We start from the raw sequence: 21,027 nt of genomic DNA on the forward strand, positions 1-21,027 counted from the left end.
GACGCCATCAAATGGGGCTTCTCGAGTGAGAGGACAAGGTGAGCCTCTTGAGGGCAGACAGCGGATCTCTTCCAGCAGATAAGGATTTCCCTGAGGAAAATGACCGTGACTCCTCCATCATGGGAGGCTCCCGCAGGACAAAGGTCAGGCCTCCTTCCTCAGACAAGGAGCTGCCAGAGGACAAGAAGGCTATGTCCCCTCCATCAGATAGGGAGTCCCAGGGAACAGGAGCCATGTTCCCCCCATCAGACAGGAGTCTTTCTCCTGGAGGACAGGACCATGCCTCCTCCATCAGACTAGGATCTCCCAGAGGTCATGCTCTCCATCTGCTGCCCCGACACCAGTCCCCAGAACAGACTTCAGCTCAGTCTAAGACACAGAGAAGGGCCTCCCCAGAGGGCAGAACTGGGGGGAGTCTAGACCAATCGTCCCTTGCACGGGGTCCCAGGCCCACTTCCCATTCATGCCATCAACTGAACTGAAGATGCCCTGCCACACTTAAGATAGCCAGTGGCCATCTGCCCCAGCCAGGAAGGGGCAACTGGGAGATCCCTGACAAGAGGATGCCCAAGACAGGCGGCACACTCAGCTCTGGCCTGATGTGACAGATGTGTGGGCTGCATGCGTCTCTGCTCCCGGCTCTGCCCCCAACTGGGCAAACCTCTTCCCCCTATAGCCACGTGGACCCCCACTCTGCCACATCTCCAGACTCTGCTGACGTGGCAGGAGGCGGCAGCAGGGAGGAGAAACAGCGGGGCCCTTTGCGGGGCCCTCCTTGAGGACACCACTGGCCTTCCCCATTGCCGTCGCTGAGCCTGGCCCAAGCCCCCCCCCCCCGCCCCCCCCGCCCCTCCCCCGCCTGATCCTCTCCTCTATGTGCACCAGCTCCAGGGAGCTGCTATTAGTTAGCATCGATCCACAAAGTGCTTTGCGACACATTTTACGAGCTCAGCCTCACCCGGGGCCCTGGGGGACAGAGCAAGAGGCAGAAACTGAGTGGGAGCCCAGGGCACCGGGCAGAGCAAGGGAGCAGCTGAGTCCCAAGACCAAGGCCCAGACAAGCCCAGGGCCAGCACCCAGTAAATGTTAGCCGAATGCGTGTTCGCTGAAAAGCAACCTGACTGGATTTGGTAACTTAATCTGGGTGTATTTTCTCATTAAGAAATAATAATAATAATTAGCGGTAAACTGATGCTTCTTAAGTGTGTAATACAAGCCAGGCCCTATACTAAACACTATATTAACTCATTTAATCCTCACAAGAACCCTATACGGTAGTTACTCTTATTATCCCCACTCTACATACGAGGAAACTTAGACACAGAGAGGTTAGGTAACTTGCACAAAGTCACAGAGCAGAAAATAAGAAACGTAAACAGCTCAAACCATCTGCTTGAGAAATTACGAAGTAAAAATATAATAACCATCACCCTAAATTTTAAAAGAATCAGATACTTTTGAAACATACAATTTATCCTAAGTGTGTTCCAAACCAAAGACATTCATTATGGGACAGCCTGTGGTATAGTTAGGATGTCAGAGGCCCTATCAGAAAGAAGTCTTACAAATGTGAAACGTGTTTATCCGTCATCTCAAAAAATAGTTATGCTTCTTCTGAAACTGTTAACTGAATAGTTTTATTAAAATTTAGAAAACCAAAAAAACCCCACAGTAACAATTATTTCAAGATTTGTCATTTATTTGTCCTGTTCTAGGTACTTTACATATTTATCATGCTGAATCTTGAGGACAACTTGGGGGGCATTATTTCCTTGAGAGGACTTCACTGCACCTCCAGGCTGAGGGCTCCTTGGTGTTTGCACCCCTGCCAGGTGTTTGGGGGTGTCTGCCCCCCAGGATGGGAGCTGGTCCAGGGCAGGGACTGTGTTTGGCACAGAGAAGGCGCATGAGAAAGGAGCCGCGGGCTTGGGATGAGGCAGGCCGTGGCTGTCTGCAGTGTTAAACGCGGCCCCTCATTAGAGCTCTATAGGCGGGGTCAACCCTGTGGCCGGCTGGTTAAGTTCGCACACTCTGCTTGGGCGGCCCAGGGTTTCGCCAGTTCGGATCCTGGGAGCGGACATGGCACCGCTCATCAAGCCATGTGGAGGCAGCGTCCCACGTGCCACAACTAGAGGGACCCATAACTAAGAATATACAACTGTGTTCCGGGGGGCTTTGGGAAGAAAAAGGAAAAATAAAATATTTTAAAAAGGAACTCTATAGGCGGTGAAGATACTACCCACCACCACCACTGCCATAATGATAGACTCGCCAGGTGGCCTGGGGCAGGTCCCTGTCCAGCGTGGCTCCAGCTGGTTCACGGGCTCTCAGTGGGGGTCACGTTACCTCCTAGGGGCCTGGGGAGCTGAGAGGAGATAATGGGTCTGAGGAGTTCCTGGGAGGCCAGAGTGCTGAGCAGAGACAGGCCTGTTATTAGGACAAGGCTGAATTATCAAGCATCTTTAAGAAATGCATTTCCATTACTTCCAAGAACACAGGCTTGCAGATGAGGTGGACAGAGCGAAGCCAGCATGGAGCAGCTGTCCTCAGTGAGGCAGTGAGAGGGAGCAGCCTGCTGGGGCATCTCCAAACCACACCCTGGGACTCAGTAATAAACACGCCCACACCCACCCCACACCCTCCACCTGCTCCTCACACCAGTTCCCTTCCTCTGTCCTGGGGGAGGGGAGCAGGCAAGGGAAGAAGCCTGCCAGGAGGAACAGTGCTGGCCCCTTCCTTAGCCACCAACCTGTCTGGAGTGACAACTTCAGAACCAGCTCCACCTGCCACAACCTAGATGCTCAGGCCATCTTTCTCTGAACCCCAGGGAGGCCACGCACACGGTGATGGACGTGGAAAAGATGTCTGCCAAGCCTGGCACATAACCCAAGTGCCATATATGGTAGGATTAGGGCACTGAGAGGCACCAGAAGTGCCAAGATGAACGAGGCTCTCCAGGGCCCTCCCTTTGTGGGGCTTAAATGCTAGCAGGGAAAAAGATTTTTTTAATTTTTAATTTTATTTTTTTTGTAGGAAGATTAGCCCTGAGCTAACTACTGCCAATCCTCCTCTTTCTGCTGAGGAAGACTGGCCCTGAGCTAACATCCATGCCTATCTTCCTCTACTTTATATGTGGGACGCCTGCAACAGCATGGCTTTTGCCAAGCGGTGCCATGTCCGCACCGGGATCCGAACCAGCGAACCCTAGGCTGCCGAGAAGTGAAACGTGCGAACTTCACCGCTGCACCACCGGGCCGGCCCAGAAAGAGATTTAAATAATCACACAGAAGAAAACATAACCAGGAGGTGGGGGAGCTTTTGACCACCATCCGCATCTTCCAACATTTATCTGGCACTCCGTGTGTGTCTAGTTGGCCCTAGGGACTGGGACATGGGTCTCCTGGGGGCACTTGGAGTACACTGAATCGGCCTGTGGAACACAGTCCTTAAGGCCTAGACAGCTTCTCCTGAGACATGCTCTCCCTGCATTGGGCCAGGTTTCCCCCTCACCAGGAAACCTCATGACTGACCAACAAGGCCCCCTCGGCATCCTGATTATCAACAGGAGGTCCTGGGCAGCAGGCAGGAGCATTCACATGGTGGAAAGTAAAGGGCCCTTGCCCCTGGATGACTTGGCCACCTGCTATTAGTTGGGTTTCTGTGAGTCTGATTGAGCCAATCCTGGAGGCCTGCTCAATTCTTAGGGCTGGACCGCCACATGGGGGCCTTGCCCAGGCCAGAGCCCAGGAGGCCAGTCCCCAACGCCTTCACCATACTGTCTCTGTTACGTCACAACTACAGTGGCCTTGGGAAGCAGAGGGGACTGTGGTGAACGCACTGCCCACACACGGTAGGGGAGACAGCTGCACAACCCAATAACTATCCTGCAAAAGACCCCAGGAGAGAGGGTCATAAAGAGGGTGACAGTAATTCTGGGGAGAGAGTGGCTTGATTCCTCCCTGGACAGACAGGGGACTGCTGAGGAAGGTACAGAGAGCAGGTACCATCTGAGCTGGGACTGAAGGACAGTTAAGAGTTCTCCAGGTCCTCAAGGTGCCCAAGAGAGAACATTAAAGTGACGTGCGTATGAATGGAATTACCCATCCTTATACAGCAGAGTGTACATTTCAAAATCACTATCTCATTTGATTCTCTCAAATCCCATAATGCTGTTATTTCCTGACTCCTCCCTCCCCCTAAACACACACGCACATGCAAATAAGAAAAGTGAGGTCCAAGGAAGGCAGATGATGAGCCCAAGGGCAAATGGTGACTGATTTCTGGGCAGAGGAAAGGGGTGAGGTGTGCATGCTGGCCGAGATGGACCTCTTCTCATGAAGGGCGGGGGTACTGCTGTCAGGCAGCAATCCCTCATTTCCAGCCCCTGCTGGTCTGTGACACCCTCCTTCCATCCCCAACAGACAAACACACTCCTCCAGACCCTGGGGCATCTCAGAAGGGGTGCTGGCAGAGGGACAGAGCAGCGTGGCCAGGGCTGGGCCCAGGAGGTTGAGGAAGAGCTGGCCATTCTCGAAGGCCCTGCCCCCCGACCCCACTGGTCCTGAGCACCGATAACTTCGACCTCTCCCCTATAAATCTCCTCTCCTGGCCTCTCCTCTCCCCTTCGCTCTCGCTCTGTCTCGGAGCAGCTGCCGCCAGCCTCTCCCTCTCCTCCCTCCACCCCTCGCCCTCCCCGGGGAGCTGTGAGCTCAGCCTTTCCCATCAGCCAACCCTGGGAATGATGGGAAATGTGCCTCAGGCCAGGAATGGAGAGGAGGCTTGCCCCAGAGAGGGAGCAGGAGAGGGGGGCTTTTCCTCAGGGCGTCCTGGGGGCAGGGCTCAATTCTGCTGCTGCCTAGAGATCCCAGGCTGGGCTAAGGGCACAGTCTGCCTGTCCATACTACATGTTCTAAATAAGGTGAGATCTTCCCGCTGGAGCTGGAGGGGCCCTCTTTTAACAGATGGGGAGACAGAGGCTCAGAGAGAGGAGGGAAAGGAAGCGTATGCGGGGCTGACTGCCAGGTCCCAGGCACCGTTCGCATCTTTCACATTTCTTGTCTCACTGAACCCTCACAACTGCCCTGCAAGGTATGTATGGTAGGCTGAATACTGGCCCCCTAAGACGCCCGCATCCTAATGCTTGGAAATGAATATGTGACCCTACAGGGTAAAAGAGACTTCATGGAGGTGATTTAGTTAAGGATCTGGAGGTGGGGAGATTATCATGATTTATCTGGGTGGATCCAGTGTAATCACAAAGGTCCTTATAAGAGGGAGCCAGGAGGGTCAGAGAGAGAAAGGGCAAGGTGGTGATGACAGAAGCATTGAGAGAGAGATTGGAAGAGGCTACACTCCTGGCTTTAAAATGGAGGATGGGGCCAGGAGCCATGGGATGCAGGCAGATTCCACAAGCTAGAAAAGGAAAAGGATGGCTTCTCCCCTACAGCCTCCAGAAGGAACACAGCCTTGCCAACCTATTTTAGGACTTCCGACCTCCAGAACTGTAAGTGAATAAATGTGCGTTGTTTCAGGCCACTAAATGTGTGGTAACTTGTCACAGGAGCAAGAGGAGGCTAATAAAGTAGGCATTCCCATTCCCATTTTGCAGATGAGGAAACTGAGGCTCTGAGAAGGGACATGACATCCTCAGGTCCTGCACGCTCCCCTCCACACCAGGCTGGCTTACTGGGAATCTCTTAAGATTCCCAGTACTGGGCTCTTAAGGCTGGGAGCTCCTCGGCCAGGGCTTCAAGGCTGGGGGAGCATCTGAGGAGGAGGTAGGGGTCTCCAGCTGCAAGGACGAGGGGAGGACAGAGAAGGGATCGGGAGAAGGTAAAGCTCTGCCTACAAGGGGATGAATTATGGCTGGGGCCTTTGGGAGCCTGTGACTGAGTCCCACCCTGCCCCAGATGGAGCAAGGAGGCCCGTGACATAGAGGAGGGCCCTGGCTATACAGCTGCGCTTGGGGGGGGGGGGGGGGGGCAAGTGTTTGCAGGGTTATCCGAGATTAGATGAAATGCCCCATTCTCTCTCTTCGATGCCGACAAAATCCCTGGGAGGAGGGCTCCTTATCCTTCTTCGTGCACTACTGGTGAGGAAAATGAGGTCCGGGGGAGAGTGACTGGCCCAAGCTCTCACGGCCAGTGAGAGATGCAGTCTGGGTGTTCATGACGAGAAGCACCACAGCCATGAACGGCTCCTGCACAAGCGAGTCTGACGCTGCGCGGTCACCGGCATCTTCTCAGCTATTCTAGATGCCTCCCTCCTCTGCCTCAAACCCCTTAACTGCTGTCACAAGCCCTTCAGGATCTGGCCCCTGCCCACACCTCCACCCTCCCCTCCCAGCACACTCTCCTGTCCCCCATACCCTCCAGCCACACTGACCTTGGTCAGTTCCCCAGAGCCACCAAACTCTTTCCCCGCTGTGTGATCTCCCACAGGGCTCAGCTTCCCCAGCCCAGGGCCACACGCATTCACGGTGGATGGACCAAGGGTCCTGGCCTTCCTGCTCCTCCCTGTGGGTAAGGGAGAGGGAGCAGGGCCAGGGGTCAGCCCCAGAGGGCCAGAGGCCTGGGAGGTTGAGGCTGAGAGGCCCCGAGTAAGCTGGTCATCTTGTACGCAGTAAAGGCAACAGCAGCCTGGCTGTGGGACAGGGTGTGGTGGCAGAACTCCCTGGGGGGACAGACCCTCCAGAAACACAGACCCCAGGACACTGGAGCCGAGGGGGCCTCAGAGAACTTTCAGTTTCCACTCCTTAGGGCACACATGGTGACAGTGAGGCCAGGAGAAGGACAGGACTTGCCCCGGACCCACAGTGTCACTGTGGGGCTCAGTCTGGGGAAGTGGTTAAGGCTGTGAGGTCTGCCACTCACTAGGTGGGTGACCGTGGGCAAGGACTAAATCTCTCTGGTCCTTACCTCTGAAATGGGAACAGTAATAGTGCCTTTCTTGGTGAATTCATGGGAGCACCTGGTGCCGTGAAGCCGGCGACAAACGAAAGCCAGCCTCACCACCGAGAGAGCAGGGCCTGGACTCGGGACGCCGCATTCGGGGGGCTCATCTCCTCTCCGTGATATAGCTGGTGGGCTTAATTTAATCCCCAGAACGGACCCGGAGGGGGAGGACACCCAGAGAGCTGGGCACTCAGCATCTCCAAAGCCACTGCTTCTGGGCCCCCAAAGCTGGTTCATCTTTAATCTCAGCTTATTGTGTCTAGGAAAGGGTTTATCAGCCTCATTCTCCTTACAGTGAAAGAAAGGACTCCCCCAAGCGAGGAGGCCTGGACTCGAAGCACTCCTGATCAAAACCTGGCTCCCCCCGACTTCCACCCTGACGGAGGGAAAAAGGAATCCGCGAGGACCGAGCACGTCCTGCAGGTGGCGCTGTGCCGGGGCTCCTGCGCATACTTTCTCCCAGACCTCGCCCCAGCCCACCGAGAGGCGACGGGGAGGCCCATTTCGCTGACGAGGAAGCTGAGGTTTCCGGGGAGTAAATAACTCGTCTGCAGCACCAGCTAGCACAGCCACATGCCTACACTGCTCCGGGAGGCCTACGGGCAAGGGCCTGTTCCCATTCTAAGGCATTGCGGTTTAGGGCCTATTTGAAGGGAAGGAACACAGCCGGGGTGATGAGGCCCCCGGGCAGCCTCCTGACCCGCCTGCGGACCCTGTGGCCCGTACCCTCCCTCCAGCCGTCTCACCTCTCCTCCAGAAATCTTAGTAATAACTATGAAAATAACACCTCGTAATGCTGCTGCCTCCATCCGGACAGTGCTGTCCACCCCCACGCCAAGTTCACATCCGCTTCATCTCAGATTCTTGCTCACTTGGCACTTCCTCAAAAAACCTTCAGTGACCCCCAACCAGGTCCGATCCCCCCATTAGGCACTTAGAGCGCTTCTCGCATTGTGCACTCCTGTATTCTGTCTTCTGCTCCAGACCGGAGGGCCCATTAAGCCAAGGATGTCTGTTTGCTGCTGTAGTATCCCCAGAGGTGTGCCCAGCACTGGCACACAGCCTCAGGAAGGCACTCTGCACTTGCCTGGGCCAGGCACCGTGCCAACTGCTGAACCCAGCATCACTTTAACCCTCACGGTTACTCTAGGAGGTGGGGAGCATCACCCCTGGACAGATGAGGACAGTGGGACTCGGAGAGAGGAAGTGACCTCCCCAAGGATCCCCAGCTAACCTGGAACACGGCTGGGACCAGCCCCCAGGACCAGCTACATAGCTTGTGGGCCCAGTGCAAAGTGAAAATGCAGGGCCCCTTGTTCAGACTTCAAGACCAAGACAGACCAGCATTAAACCAATAGAGAGGTCCTTCTGAGCTCTGGGCCTTGTGTGACAGCACAGGTCCCACGCTCCTGAAGCTGGACCCCTGGGCACCCACGTGATCTGACTCCAGGGCCAAAGCCAAGCTCCACCTACGGAGGCCCTTGGGCATGGGTCCCCTAAGGCAGTGGTTCTCACACTTGTGTACAAGTCAGAATCCGCTTTGAGGCTGGTGGCCCCGCCCCCAGAGTTCCCATCAAGTAGGTGTGAGGTGGGCCTGGGAATTTGCTTTTCTAAAGGCGATGCTGATGCTGGGGCTCTGAGGCACTGAGAACCCCCACCCTAAGGAAGGCTTATTTAGCCGGGCCATTCTGAGTCCAGGGCCTCATGGAAGGAGAGAGCTATCAGGGGTGAGGATGTCCAGTGTCCTTCAAATCGTACTCAGGCCTCAGTCCAAAGGGCCAGCCCTGCTAAGAAGGGGAAGAGTGGGGGGCAGGAAGGGGAGAAGAGGGGAGGAAAAAGGAAAACTTTACACAAGTTACTTTGTTTAATTTTTGTAACAGTCTTGAGCAGTAGCTCCCATTATTTTTGTTGTAGAGGAAACTGCAGCAGAAGTCAATCATTAGCCCGGGGTCACAGCCAGGAAATTATGGAAACCACAACCGAACCTGGTTCTGTTTTACGTGTTGTCAACAAAGGCTGCTTCAACCAGCTGGCCCTGACGGGGTCTAATCCCACGACGTGCTCAGCACAGGGGAGCAGAGCCAGTAGCCGTGGGTTGGATTCACACGGTCCCAGGCCCTGGCAAGCCCCCAGGGTCCTCCCCCTCCCCCTTACCCTCCAAGCCCAGGCCTGTGGCACAAAGACCTGGGACCCAGCTGATGGGAGGGGCCAATGCCAGCAGGCCAGGGTGCCCACCCCCAGATTGGAAGTTCCTCCTACATCCAGGTTCTTCTCTCCAGCCTCCCCTCTGGCCACTTTCTCACACATACCCTAAGCCCCAGATCACACACCATCTGTTTTAGAGTTTGCACTGGCTGTTCCTTCTGTTCCTTCTGCCTGGAATGCCCTTCGCATTGTACCTCTCTGTCCAACTCTTACCCATCCTTCAAAACCCCAGGTGAGCTCTACCTCCTCTGGGAAGTGCTCCCTTGGCACCTTGTCCATCCTCTCCACTCCATCATGCCACTCTGCTTCCCTGGTTGTTCCTCCAACCATCCATTCTACAAATACGTAGTGAACATCTGCCCTGCTCCAGGCACAGTGCTGAGGATGTGAGGCCCAGACTGAGCTCCGTCAGGCCAGGGTATGAGTCTGCTTTCCCCTGTGAACCTCTGCCAGAAAGGGGGCCGGGGAGGGTCCCCAGGGAGTGATGGGACCTCAGCTGGAGATTTGAAAAAGCAGGGGGGCAGGAGAGAGAAGTAGTACAAATTCTACATTCCAGGTCACTGCCAAGTTGTGGGGAACAGCTCCCACACCCCACACCTGGAGTAACGATCCTTGGCGAAGCAGCGCACAAGCGTTACCAAATGAACACGAGGCAAGCTATGCACCTCTGTGCCAAGGGCTGTGCTGGCCGTGGGCTCCCCAGGAAACTGAGGCCCGGGGCGGGAGGGGGCTGACCCCCAAGCCCCCCCCCCCCCCCCCCAGAGCAGGAGACAGCCCTGGAGTGGGCTGGCAGCCTCCTCTCCCAGGAGATGTGGGTTTTAAACAGCGGAGGAAGGAGGAGGCAATGTGCTCCCACTCCGAAGGAGGGCCCTGGGGACCCCTCCTCTGGGGCAGAAGGGTTTAAGGGTGCACTCTGGAAAGCCACAGCCCACAGAAGCCCCAGGGCCAGGCCAAGGAGGAGAGAGGCTGGAGTGGAGCCAGGCTGGCAGAGGAAACATCTTGAGAGGCAAGGGGGAGGAAGGGAGGAGGAATGAAAAAGGAGGAAAGAGCCAGACACGCAAACACCTCCGCCTCCTCTTTCCAACCAAAACAGAATCCCCAGCAGACTGAGACCTGCAAGGAAGGAGACTGGGAAAGAAGCTGGGCCTCAGAGGAGGGGGTGGCTGGGAAGGCACCCAGGGCTGGAGCCTCTAGAAGCTTCAGGGGCTGACCAGCACTACCAGGGATGGGGGGGTGTGGGGAGGCCCCGTCAGTCATCAGAGCCCACCCAGCCTTACCCACAGGGGCCGAGGCTCAGGGAGGAAGGAGACGTGGACCTGGTCGCTCCTACTGCTCCTTCAAGACCCACTCAGGTACCAACTTTCCCCAAAGCCCCCAGACCCAACCTCTGGGCTGGGCTGGGCTCCAGCACAGGAGTTAGCGCAAACTCAGAAAATACTGTGCAGTGAAACTGATCCGATGGGGGAGCCGAGGCCTGGACCTTAGAAAGCCCACAGTCTGGGGGGAAACCCAGGGAACTGAAAGGAGGGAGCACAGGCACCAAGGCGGCTCTGAACTCCCCGACAATCAGGGACTGGCAGGCACTTCGGGCCGGTCCACACAGCCTCAGTGGAGGCCCTTTCCTCTGGAAGGACACACTGCTGGGATAAGGAGCCAGGAGGAACCGTGGGACTGAGGCAGAGGGAGGCATCATCCTTGGCCGCCACCCCCGCTACATACACACACACACACACATACACACACTCAGTGCTGGGGGCTGAGGGGCTTCCAGGGACCTGCATCCTAGTCCTGGCTCTGGAACCTGGACAAAGCCCTTGACCTCTCCAGCTCTCTCCATTCCCCCACCTGTGCAATGGGGGCTCTCCTGTCCCCCCTTCCTCTCAGGGGAGGCACAAGATGAAGGACAGGCCTCCAAGGAGGCAAGAACTGAAAGCTCTGGGATGACTTCAGCACCTGGGAGAGAATCCTACCCCTACTCCCACTCGCACCCCATCCCTGCCCCGGCCGGGACCCTCTTCCCTCAGGCCTCCCTTGCGGTCCAGCGAGCCTGGGAGATGGAGGCTGTGGTCAGGAGAGCAGGCAGCCAGGCCTGGCAACCAAGGAGGAGAGTGGCCCCAAAGTAAATCCACTCCCTGTCCAGGGACCTTTTCTCCGCCCAGTGGTAGAAAACTACCCTCCCCACACCGTCCTCACTGCCATTTGAGAGGCTTTATTGCGATGACTTGAGCCTGGGCTTTTCCTCATCTGACTGGCTCTAAACTGCTGGAATTTAGGGCTCTTTCTGTCGTTCACTTTTTTATCATAGTGAACCAGTCTGCCTTGGTTGAAACTGCTGTTTGCTAGGGCACATCAGTCACGTGACTCCCCCTCCCTCAGCCTGTTTCCTCATCTAAAAAGGGAGAACGACATGGGGCCTACCACACAGGGTCGTTTTAAGGATTAAATGAGAGTAGTGCCCGGCACCTAGTAATACACGTTAGCTCTTATTATTATTAACAATACTCAACAAATATTTATGGAGCACCTTTTGGGTGTCAGATGCTGTCGACCACCAGGGACATGTGGCGAAGGGGGCAGCTTCACGCAATGGATGCTGTTACACAAAACTTCCTTCCTGGAAGGAAGGACAGCATGGCCCCGCACTGCACAACTCTAGAGGGCGCCACAGCACACACCACAATGCCAACAGCGCCCCCTGCAAGGGTGCAACACAATGGTCTGCAAGACAGACATCAAATAAGCAGTATGTGTGACTCTTAGGGTGAGTGGTGTTGAGTGCGGGGCTCAAAGAGCACAGGATGGGTGGCTGACCCGCCGGAGAACCCGAGAAATCTTCCCAGAGAGTGGCGTCTGAGCTAGGAGCTGAAGAAGAAGCAGGAGGAACCCTGAAAGGGGATGGGGATGCGGCTCTGAGGCCAAACGAAACACATTCTGCAGTGGGAAGGCTCTCAGCGAACCAGCGAGACTCACTGGAGGAAGGAGGAAGATGGCAGGCGAGGCCGGCAGGCAGGGCAGCAGGGCCTGTCAGCAGGCAGCCTGGGGCAGGAGTCAGGAGTTTACTGTCACCAAGACGAGATGACAGCAGGGTTTCAGCAGGGAACGGACACGAGGTAGTCATACTTTACTAGGCTCCCTTGGGTCGCTGGGTGGAGAATGGAAGGGCAGAGAGGCTGGAGCGGACACAAGGAGACCAGTTAGCGGGCAGGATGAACAATAAGGCTGCTCTGGGTTCAAACCCAGCATCTGCCATTGATTGACTGGAATAGAGACCACAACAGCACTTGCCTCCTTGGGTTGTGGTGAGGATTAAATGAGCAACTTCATGTACGTAAAGAACTTGGGACAACAACACCTGGCCCACAGAGAGTGCCGTGTGTTTAGCTGATACGATTCATCCAGGTGGGAAACGAAGGTGGCCCAGCTTAGAGAGGCAGCAGTGAGAGCAAGGGCGCAGGACATGGCCAGATTCCAGGGAAAGCATCGCCAGTCCTGGTGCAAGCCCCCAGCTGCTCCAGCCCCAACGCCGGCGGCAGCTGCAGGAGAGACCCCAAGCCAGAGCTGCCCAGTGGAGCTCTTCCCACATTCCTGACCCACAGAAACCAGACGAGATAAGGCGATGAAGGTCATTTTGAGCTACTAAGTTAGTGAGAGATCAGTCATGCAGAAAAAGATAAATGGAACAACTCCCATCGAGATTTCCCTGGAGGGATCCTCCTCTCCTCCTCTCCCCCACAGGCAGGAAGCTGCACCTGGAGCAAGAAAGGTGTGCAGGGCGGAGAGGCGGAGGGGATGGGGGGGGGGAGGGGGGGCAGCCGCCGAGCTTGGGGCCTCTGCAACTGCCAGGATTCTGCCCTCAGGAAGCAATCAGACGGCCTCAGAGCTAATCGTTTCAGCATTATTTACAATAGCATCAAACTGGAAATAATGTAAATACCAAATGAGGGGATGGTTCAATCAACTGTGGAGCATTCACAGGAGGAACGCTCAGGTGTCATTAACAAATGTGAGTTGATGGCATGGGAAATGCTGAGGGAAAAAAGCAGTAACCCAAACGTCATAGATGCTTGAAGCACAACTGTGTTTGAGTACACAGGCACGCGCACGCACACACGTACACAGACGTACACAGCAAGGAGCGCAAACACCAAAAAATTATTTAATGTGCCTTCTAAGTGATGAGGTTACGGATGATTGCTATCTTCTCCTTGTCCAAATGTGAAGGTTTTTGTGTTTTTAAAAAATAATTATGGAAAGATACATGTTAGTTCTTTTAAATGTCACTCAGCACTTGGTCACTCCTGTTTCTAGGATAACACACACCAGAACGTTAGCCCTGTGAGAGTAAGGATTCTGTTTTGTGCACAGCTGGTGCCCTGATGCTAGAACGGAGCCTGGCTCATAGTCAGCACTCAGGGGGCATTCGCTGAACGAGCAAATGCATGAATGAGTGCGTGGCTCTTATACAGAGTGTACTTCATCCATCTGAGTCACAGCAGCCTCTCCCATCAGCCCTCAGGCAGGGACGAGGCCTGGCTCCATTCTTTGTCCCCAGGCTTCAGCACAGGGCCTGGCACCAAGCAAAGGCCGGTGGATGAATGAAGGGCTGAATAAATGAATATTCCACCCAATGAGACCCTCCCCAATCCCAGCGTGCCAGAACCCTAGGAGACCGGTGGCTGCGTGTGAGAGTGTGGTGCCTGTGTCTGGGACAGAGAAGGTGGATATAAATACAGCGGGGCTTTCTGAGCACTCGGAGAGCTCGGCCCAGCCTGACTCTGGCTCCACCTTCCTCCTCAGGCCCTCCTGGGTCAGCTGCGACTTTGGTCCCTCCTCACACCACCGGGGCGGAGTTCTGGAAGGCCTGAACTGCCGTGTCTTCATTCAAGACATAGCTTTGTTTTTAAAAGGAGAAGAGAGGGGGCAAGCTCCTTCCTGGAACGACTTTTCTGACCCCCTCTGCCCTGGGACAAACATGTGGGAGGGAAGCCAGCAGGTGGACACGGACTCTTGGGGGGCGCGGGGAGGGCAGGCCATAGGTGTGTGAGGTGGGGGTGCAGGTGTCAGAGAGGACAGCGCTGGTGGGGAGGGGGTACAAGAGCTGAGAGGGAATGGGGATGAAAGTGGCTAGGTGACAGTGTGTTAGCTGTCACATGAGGAGGGGGTGGTCTATGACCTTGCTGGGCTGACAGATTGAGAATGGCAGTGGGAGAGGTGCCAGCATGGAGGGGCTGACAGAGCAGAGCAGGGAGGGGAGCAGCCGGAATCAGATTGTTTCAGTCCAGGAGGACTGCGGTCAGACTCAGGCTGAATGACCGTGGAGGGGTGGGGGAGGCCAGCAGATACTGGCCTCAGCCAAAGGGAGGCAGAAGGCTGGAGCTCAGGCAAGACCCCCTGATCCTCACCCCTACCCCTATGCTGGCTGCCTAGAATGCCAGCCCAAGAAAGACTGTCCACGTTTCTATAAATTAAATCCCACGACGTGACACCTCAGGCCCATCCCAAACACAGGCGAGTGAACCATGCGGCTCAGAGGTCTGGGGGTCAGAGAACGCTGAGAAGAACCCCAGAGCGCAGCAGCCTGACCTCTCCCGTGACAGGCAGGGAAACTAAGGCCCGGGGACTTGCTAAGGTCCTCACAAGCCCAAGGCACCGGCCCCAAGGCCCAGGGCAGATTCAAACGCCATGAAGGAGGCCACGGGGCCCGGGGAGACGGTGCCTGCTCAGGCGGCACTGGAGAAGCAGGAGGTGACAAACACTGTTCACTAAGATCGGAAGCTGCCACGCGGAGGAGGGCGCCGCGGGCCTGACTCCTCACCAGGCTGTGCGGGAGCCCCTGAGCACAGGCTGGAGTTGTGCACAGCGATGTCCCCACCAGGCAGCCCAGGGCCTGGCCCAGCGGGGGTCTCAGCAAGTGAATAGATAAATAAAAACGTGAATGAGTGATAATGCCGGTAGCCAAGACTTATACGGTTCCTACTTTGTGCCAAGCACTAAACACTTCACAAATATTAACCCACTTAATCCTCATGCACACCTTAAGAATTCCATAATAAATGATGAAGATTCCCATAGTAAAAACTTTATTATTCCCATTTTATAGATGGGGAAACTGAAACAAACAGGGCCTAATTAACTTGCCCAAGGCCACATAACTTTGAACCCAGGCAGGCTTGTTCCAGAACCCCAGGCCTTAACCAGCCTGCCAAAGGGCCTCCACTTGACACCTTTACCCTGTCACGGCTGCTCACTCCCTCACCATCTTTTCTCCAGTAGCCTCACCCCAACACCCATGTCCATGTCTAGTATTTCCTGTAACAGATGCTGCACCCCCTCTTTTGTTTTGGTGAAGAAGATTGGCCCTGTGCTAACATCTGTTGCCAATCTTCCTCTTTTTGCTTGAGGAAGACTGTCACTGAGCTAACATCTGTGCCAATCTTCCTCTATTTTATGTGGGACGCTGCCACAGCGTGGCTTGACGAGTGGTGCTAGGTTTGCACCCAGGATCCAAACCTGTGGATCCCAGGCCACCAAAGCAGAGTGCACGAACTTAACCACTACACCACCAGGCCAGCCCCTGCCTTACTTTTTTTTGATTAGCAACTTTTAAAAATAATTTATTGAGGGGAAATTCACATAACATAAAATTTACCATTTTAAAGTTAAACAATTAGAGGCATTATGTTCGCAATGTTGTGCAAAACCACCAGCTCTGTCTAGTTCCAAAACATTTCCATCACTCCGCAGTAAAATCCCTCCCCCATAAGTAGTTTCTTCTCCTACCCACCCCCACCCCTAGCCCCTGGCAACCAGCAACGTCGGCTGTGTCTATGGATGCATCTATTCTGGACATTTCATATAAATGGGATCATACAAGATGTGGCCTTTGCGTCTGGCTTCTTTCACCTAGCATGACGTTTTCAAGGTCCAGCCGTGTCATAACATATATCACTACTTCATTCCTTTTTAAGGCTGAATAATATCTACAGTATGGATAGAGCACAATTTGTTTGTCCATTCATCCACTGATGGACATTCGGGCCATTTGTTCCCACTTTTTGGCTATTGCGAATAGTCACTGTGGCCTTCTGACCCTCACCACGGCCCTGTGAGTGAGGACTGTTATTCTGTCTCATCTCCCAGAAGGTGACACTGAGGTTCATTGGTGGTAGAGACTTGGACTGAAGGCCCTGCCTCCCAAACTAGAGTGTCCTTCCCTACGACCTCATCTTCCGCCAGCCATTCACTCACCCTGCAAGTCGCACCTTTCCTGGGCATCAGTTACCACGTGCCAGGCTCTGGGCCGGGTGCCGGTGACACAGAGTGGACAGCTCAGGCTGAGTGCCCGTCTCCACCATGGCCTGAACCTGCAGGGATGGGCTCCTGCCCAGCCCAGGGCTTCCAGGATCCAGGCAGCACACCATGTCCAAAACGAGTCCAGAGGCAGGAGTGCCCTGCTCCTTGTCCTCCCTGCTCTCAGTCTGACTCCCTGCAAAGAGGGACAATGGCCTCCAGCAGGAGGCTCCAGAGATCTGCACAGCAAGACTGTCGAGGGGAGGAGGATCTCTGAGCTGAAAGGGTCTTCAGAAAACACAGCGGTGACGGCCCTGGAGTGGGGAGGAGGCACGAGATTGGGACAGCCAGTGATGAGCCCCGCCAATCAGTCATTTCACCGCTCAGACATAAATGCACCAGAAAAGCCCTTGGCAGGAGCCTCCGCTGTGCCTTCCTGCTGGGTAACCTTGAGTCAAGCCTTCTCTGAGACTCTGGGACGTCTCTGCCCAGAGAAGGAGCTTGAGGATCTAGACACCCAGACGCTAGGCTGGGAGCAGTGGGTTGACCTCAGGGCCCTTCCTGTTGAAGATCCTCCGAGGCCACATCTCTGTGTAAGATGGCGAGGCTATGCCTACTGGAGACCACGGAGGCCACCCCCTTCCTGGCCCTCCGAGATGCCACCCTCTGCCACTCATTAGCCTGTTATCGGGACCATCCTGGAGGAGTTTCTGGCATTCAGTGTGGGGGCAAACAGCCCAGTCACCAAGTCACCAATGCCTCCTCAGGCCCACTTCACACAGGGGCCCCACAGATCCGGGATGAATGAATGAACCAACAATCCCTCAGTGATTTCCCAACTTCCAGCCTCTCTTTATCTAGTCTATTTTCTCTGCAGCTGCCACACGAACCTTTAAATGCTGCCACTCCTGCAAGCTGTGTGGGCTTGTGCAAACTGCTTAATTCAGCGGAGCCTCGATTTCATCATCTGCACACACGGCCTCTACTTCTGGGGTAATTAGGAAGGTCAAAGAGAAAGCACATGCCGGGCACCTCCAGGGCTGAGGCAGAGTCCAGGAAAACTGTTTCTCTTCGGCACCCTACCCCACCCCAACTCTCCCAGCCCTAACCCTCTAATCCCTCTGTGTTCCAAAAGCTAGAGGGAAGAGCCCAGCCCCTGGGCCGGCCCCTGGCTGGATGTAAATGTTTATGCCAAGCCCAGCCTCCCAGGGACAAGCTATTTGCTCTGCTGGTAATTAATTGCAGAAGGCCGGGCTGGGTAATAAACTCTGCATGGAAACATAAACAGTGTGCACTGAGCTCCGAATCCATTGTGAGGCCAGGGGAGGGGGTCTGCGAGGAATGGAATGTTCTCCCCAGTCTCCTCCCAGCCAGAGGCGAGAGGTCACTGAAGATCAGAACTGGGAGGACCCTTGGAGATCCTTTGAAAACCAGCAGCTGACATTACTGGGCGCTTACCTTGTTCCAGGCAGAGCTGAGCACTTGACTTATCTGGGATGGCCATTCCCCCCATATTAAGGAGGAAACTGAAGCTGAAAGAGGCAGGGCGACTTGCCCCACCTAGAAAGCAGCTGGGCCGGGGGGAGGGGCACCAGGCCTGACTTCAGAGGAGGGAAAAAAAAACAGCCATTCATTCAACAAAAATGTACACATGCCCTCTGTGCCAGGCACGGGGATCCAGGGACACAGCTCTTGTGGCCCTTGCATTCCAGTGGAGAGAGGCAGATCTTAAATGCCAACTAGATAACGATTTGATTACAGGGGTGCCCAGTGCTCGGAAGAAAAGAAAACAAAGTCAGGGGTTCAGAGAGTCACAATAAGTCACAAGTGGCCGTTTGAGCTCTGCAGGGCAGAGAGCACAGAGCCGGCCTCCAGCAGGAGCACATAGTAGGTTCACAGTGAGTTTCTGGCTAAAACTTAAGGCTCTTTTATTTGGGCCCGTGTAGCTTCTTGGCCCCAGTTCAAGGTGTCTCAAAGGTACTGTGCCAGGCCTGGGATGTAATGATAGACAAACAAAACACAGCCCCTGTGGGTCCCAGGGAGCCCACAGTCCAACTGGGGGCGCAGACAAATGGGTAAATGGGGAGAGTGCAACACAAGCTAATGAGGGTCATGGGGCAGAAGAGAGGGACAATCAGCATTTATTGAGCACCCACCATGTGCCAGACACTGTGCTAAGCCCTACATTATCTTGTTTAAGCCTTACCATAACCCTGGGGGGGGGGGGGGGGATATCATCATTCCCATTTTAAAGATGAGAAAACTGAGGTTCAGAAAGATTACGTAACTATCTCAAGGTCATAGACTGAACAAGTAGTTGGGGTGGGATTTGAAACCTGGCCTAACACCAAAGCTCATGCTCTTTCCTCATTGCCCGCCCAGTCTCCTCTTCCCTCCCCTCCCTGAAGGAGGCACAGAAGCTGGAAGAGATAGGAGGCAACCACCACTAAGCTACCCTTCCCCATCTCTGCAGTGGGAGGCAGCACACCCTGCTGGCCGGCCTGGCTTCCTTCCTGAGCAGGAAAGGTCAGCACAGCCTGCCCAGGCAGCTTCTCTCAGACACAAAACCGGTCAGGCTCCTCACTCCCCCACCCTCCATCCCCCTCCAGGAGCAAGAAAGGTCAGTGCAGACTTCCACCCAGCCCCTTCCCCACATAAGGGCCACTCAGTTTACAACACCCCCTCCCAGGGAGCTGTACTCCACAGCTCATAAACACTTTCACCCTCCTAGCTCATCTGACCCCCACCCCCACCCCAAGCAGCCTGCATCCCCAGCACCTGGCACCAGGCACAGCACAGTGCAGGTGAATTTGACAGACAGCAGACCTGGCTCCATCTCAATGGAAGGGGTGGGCTTCCCCGAGCCATCTCCATCCAGCTTCCACCAACATTTACTGAGCTCCCATGACAAGCCTAGGGCTGTGCCAGGCAGCTTCATCTATGGTGCATTATTTAAACCTTTCTACAACCTTTTCAGGTAAGTGTTATGTCCCTTTTGCAGACGAGTAAGCTTGAGGGCAGAGAGGCCTTTCCAGTCTCTTACTTACACAGCAAGAAGGAGCTGCAGGGTTGGCCTGGCCCAGAAGTGGCTCCCCCAGATGCCTTTTAGATCCTGCATCAGCAGGGAGGGCTCTAACTAATGACCACGTCCACAGGGTGGGATGAGACCTCCCTGAGGACACGCAGCCCACATGGCACCAATATCCCAGCATTAAGGACCACTCGGCCTTAAAGGCTTGAACCAGCCTGAAGTTCACAGAGTTTGGAAGCCCTCTTTAAAAAAAGAGAGAGAGAGAGTACAAAAATATCTTCATTTTGCACAGCTCACAAAATCCCTGAGTGCGTGGAAAGGGCCCTGGAGCGTGAAGGGCCTGGAGCGGAAGCTGCACCAGCCTCATGATGAATCCGCCTCTGGGCTGGAGGAAGGGCCCAGAGGCGATCCCAGCACAACTCGCCTTCACAAAGGCCCTGCCTCCAGCCCAACAGACAGACGAGGCTCCGGAGAACATTCCTTCTTCTTGTCACGTGTCCTGCAGCTACGAAGCCCTCCCTGCAGTTGGTCCAAGTCTGTCTCTCTCTTGCCATCATTTCAGGAGAAGCAGAGCTCATCTGAGCGCAGGACATGCCTGCAGTGTACGTGTGCTCACATGCACAGGACCGCTGGGTTTCTTTATGATGCTGGAGCACATTCCCAGGAGGATCCTTCCACGTCTGGGCCTGCAGGGTCAGTCCCCACCTGTGCCTGGAACCCTGGGCCGGCAGCAGGGGTCTTACTGAGAATCCCGTCCCCAAATATTTGAAGGGTATGACACAGTTCCCACATCCCACATCCCATTTGGCCCACACAACAGCCCTGGGAGGTATGCAGAGTCAGTTTTATTGTCCCCAGTTACAGAAGGGAACAACAAATGACACTCAGTGTGCACCTACTATGAATTAGGCATGCCAAGGGGCCTTCCACAAGTAACAGACACCCTGGGAGGAAGGGCTGTATCCCCTTGGAACAGGTAGAGAAACTGAGGCTCCATTCAGTCTCTGGGCCTGGACCTGAGAATTGGGCTGCAGCCCTGCACTTCCACCTCCCAGTCCAGGCCTCTGCCCAGTCTTGTCTCAGTGTGGAGTGGACAGCTCAGAAGGCAGTGGGCAGACACACTGGAACAGAGCGGGTCGAGAAGCAATAGGCCTCTCTCCAGCTTCCGAGGCAGAGGAGCAGCTCGGGGCTCATTATAGGCCTTCCTGGAAAAAGTGGAAATCAATGACTTCATTCTCCCTGGATGCGTCAGAGGAAGCACGCATGGACCCTGGAAGTCTGAAATCTGCTTGAAGGCAATAGCCTTACAGACTCAGGGCCTTATATCTTCCCACACCCTGCTGAGGGTCCCATATCCACCTCCCACCTTCCACCTGCTGGGCCTCCCAGGCCCTTCACAAGACCACTTCTCACCCCATAAGCCAGGCGCCCAGCACTTGCTCTTGCTTGTCCATGAACCACCTCTGTCCTTCCTCATGATTCATTCATTCATATATCCATTCTGCAAATCCTTATGGAGAACGCAGCCTAGGGTGACCAACTGTCCCC

At 55.0% G+C, this 21,027-nt stretch overlaps 1 protein-coding gene across 1 annotated transcript in view; it reads right to left on the reverse strand.

The window, feature by feature from the left end:
- Positions 1-21,027, reverse strand: part of ARRB1 (arrestin beta 1) — a 76,575-nt gene that overhangs the window by 41,714 nt on the left and 13,834 nt on the right. The window lies entirely within an intron of this gene.

This window comes from Equus quagga, chromosome 14, assembly GCF_021613505.1.
Source record: "Equus quagga isolate Etosha38 chromosome 14, UCLA_HA_Equagga_1.0, whole genome shotgun sequence".
NCBI lineage: Eukaryota > Metazoa > Chordata > Mammalia > Perissodactyla > Equidae > Equus > Equus quagga.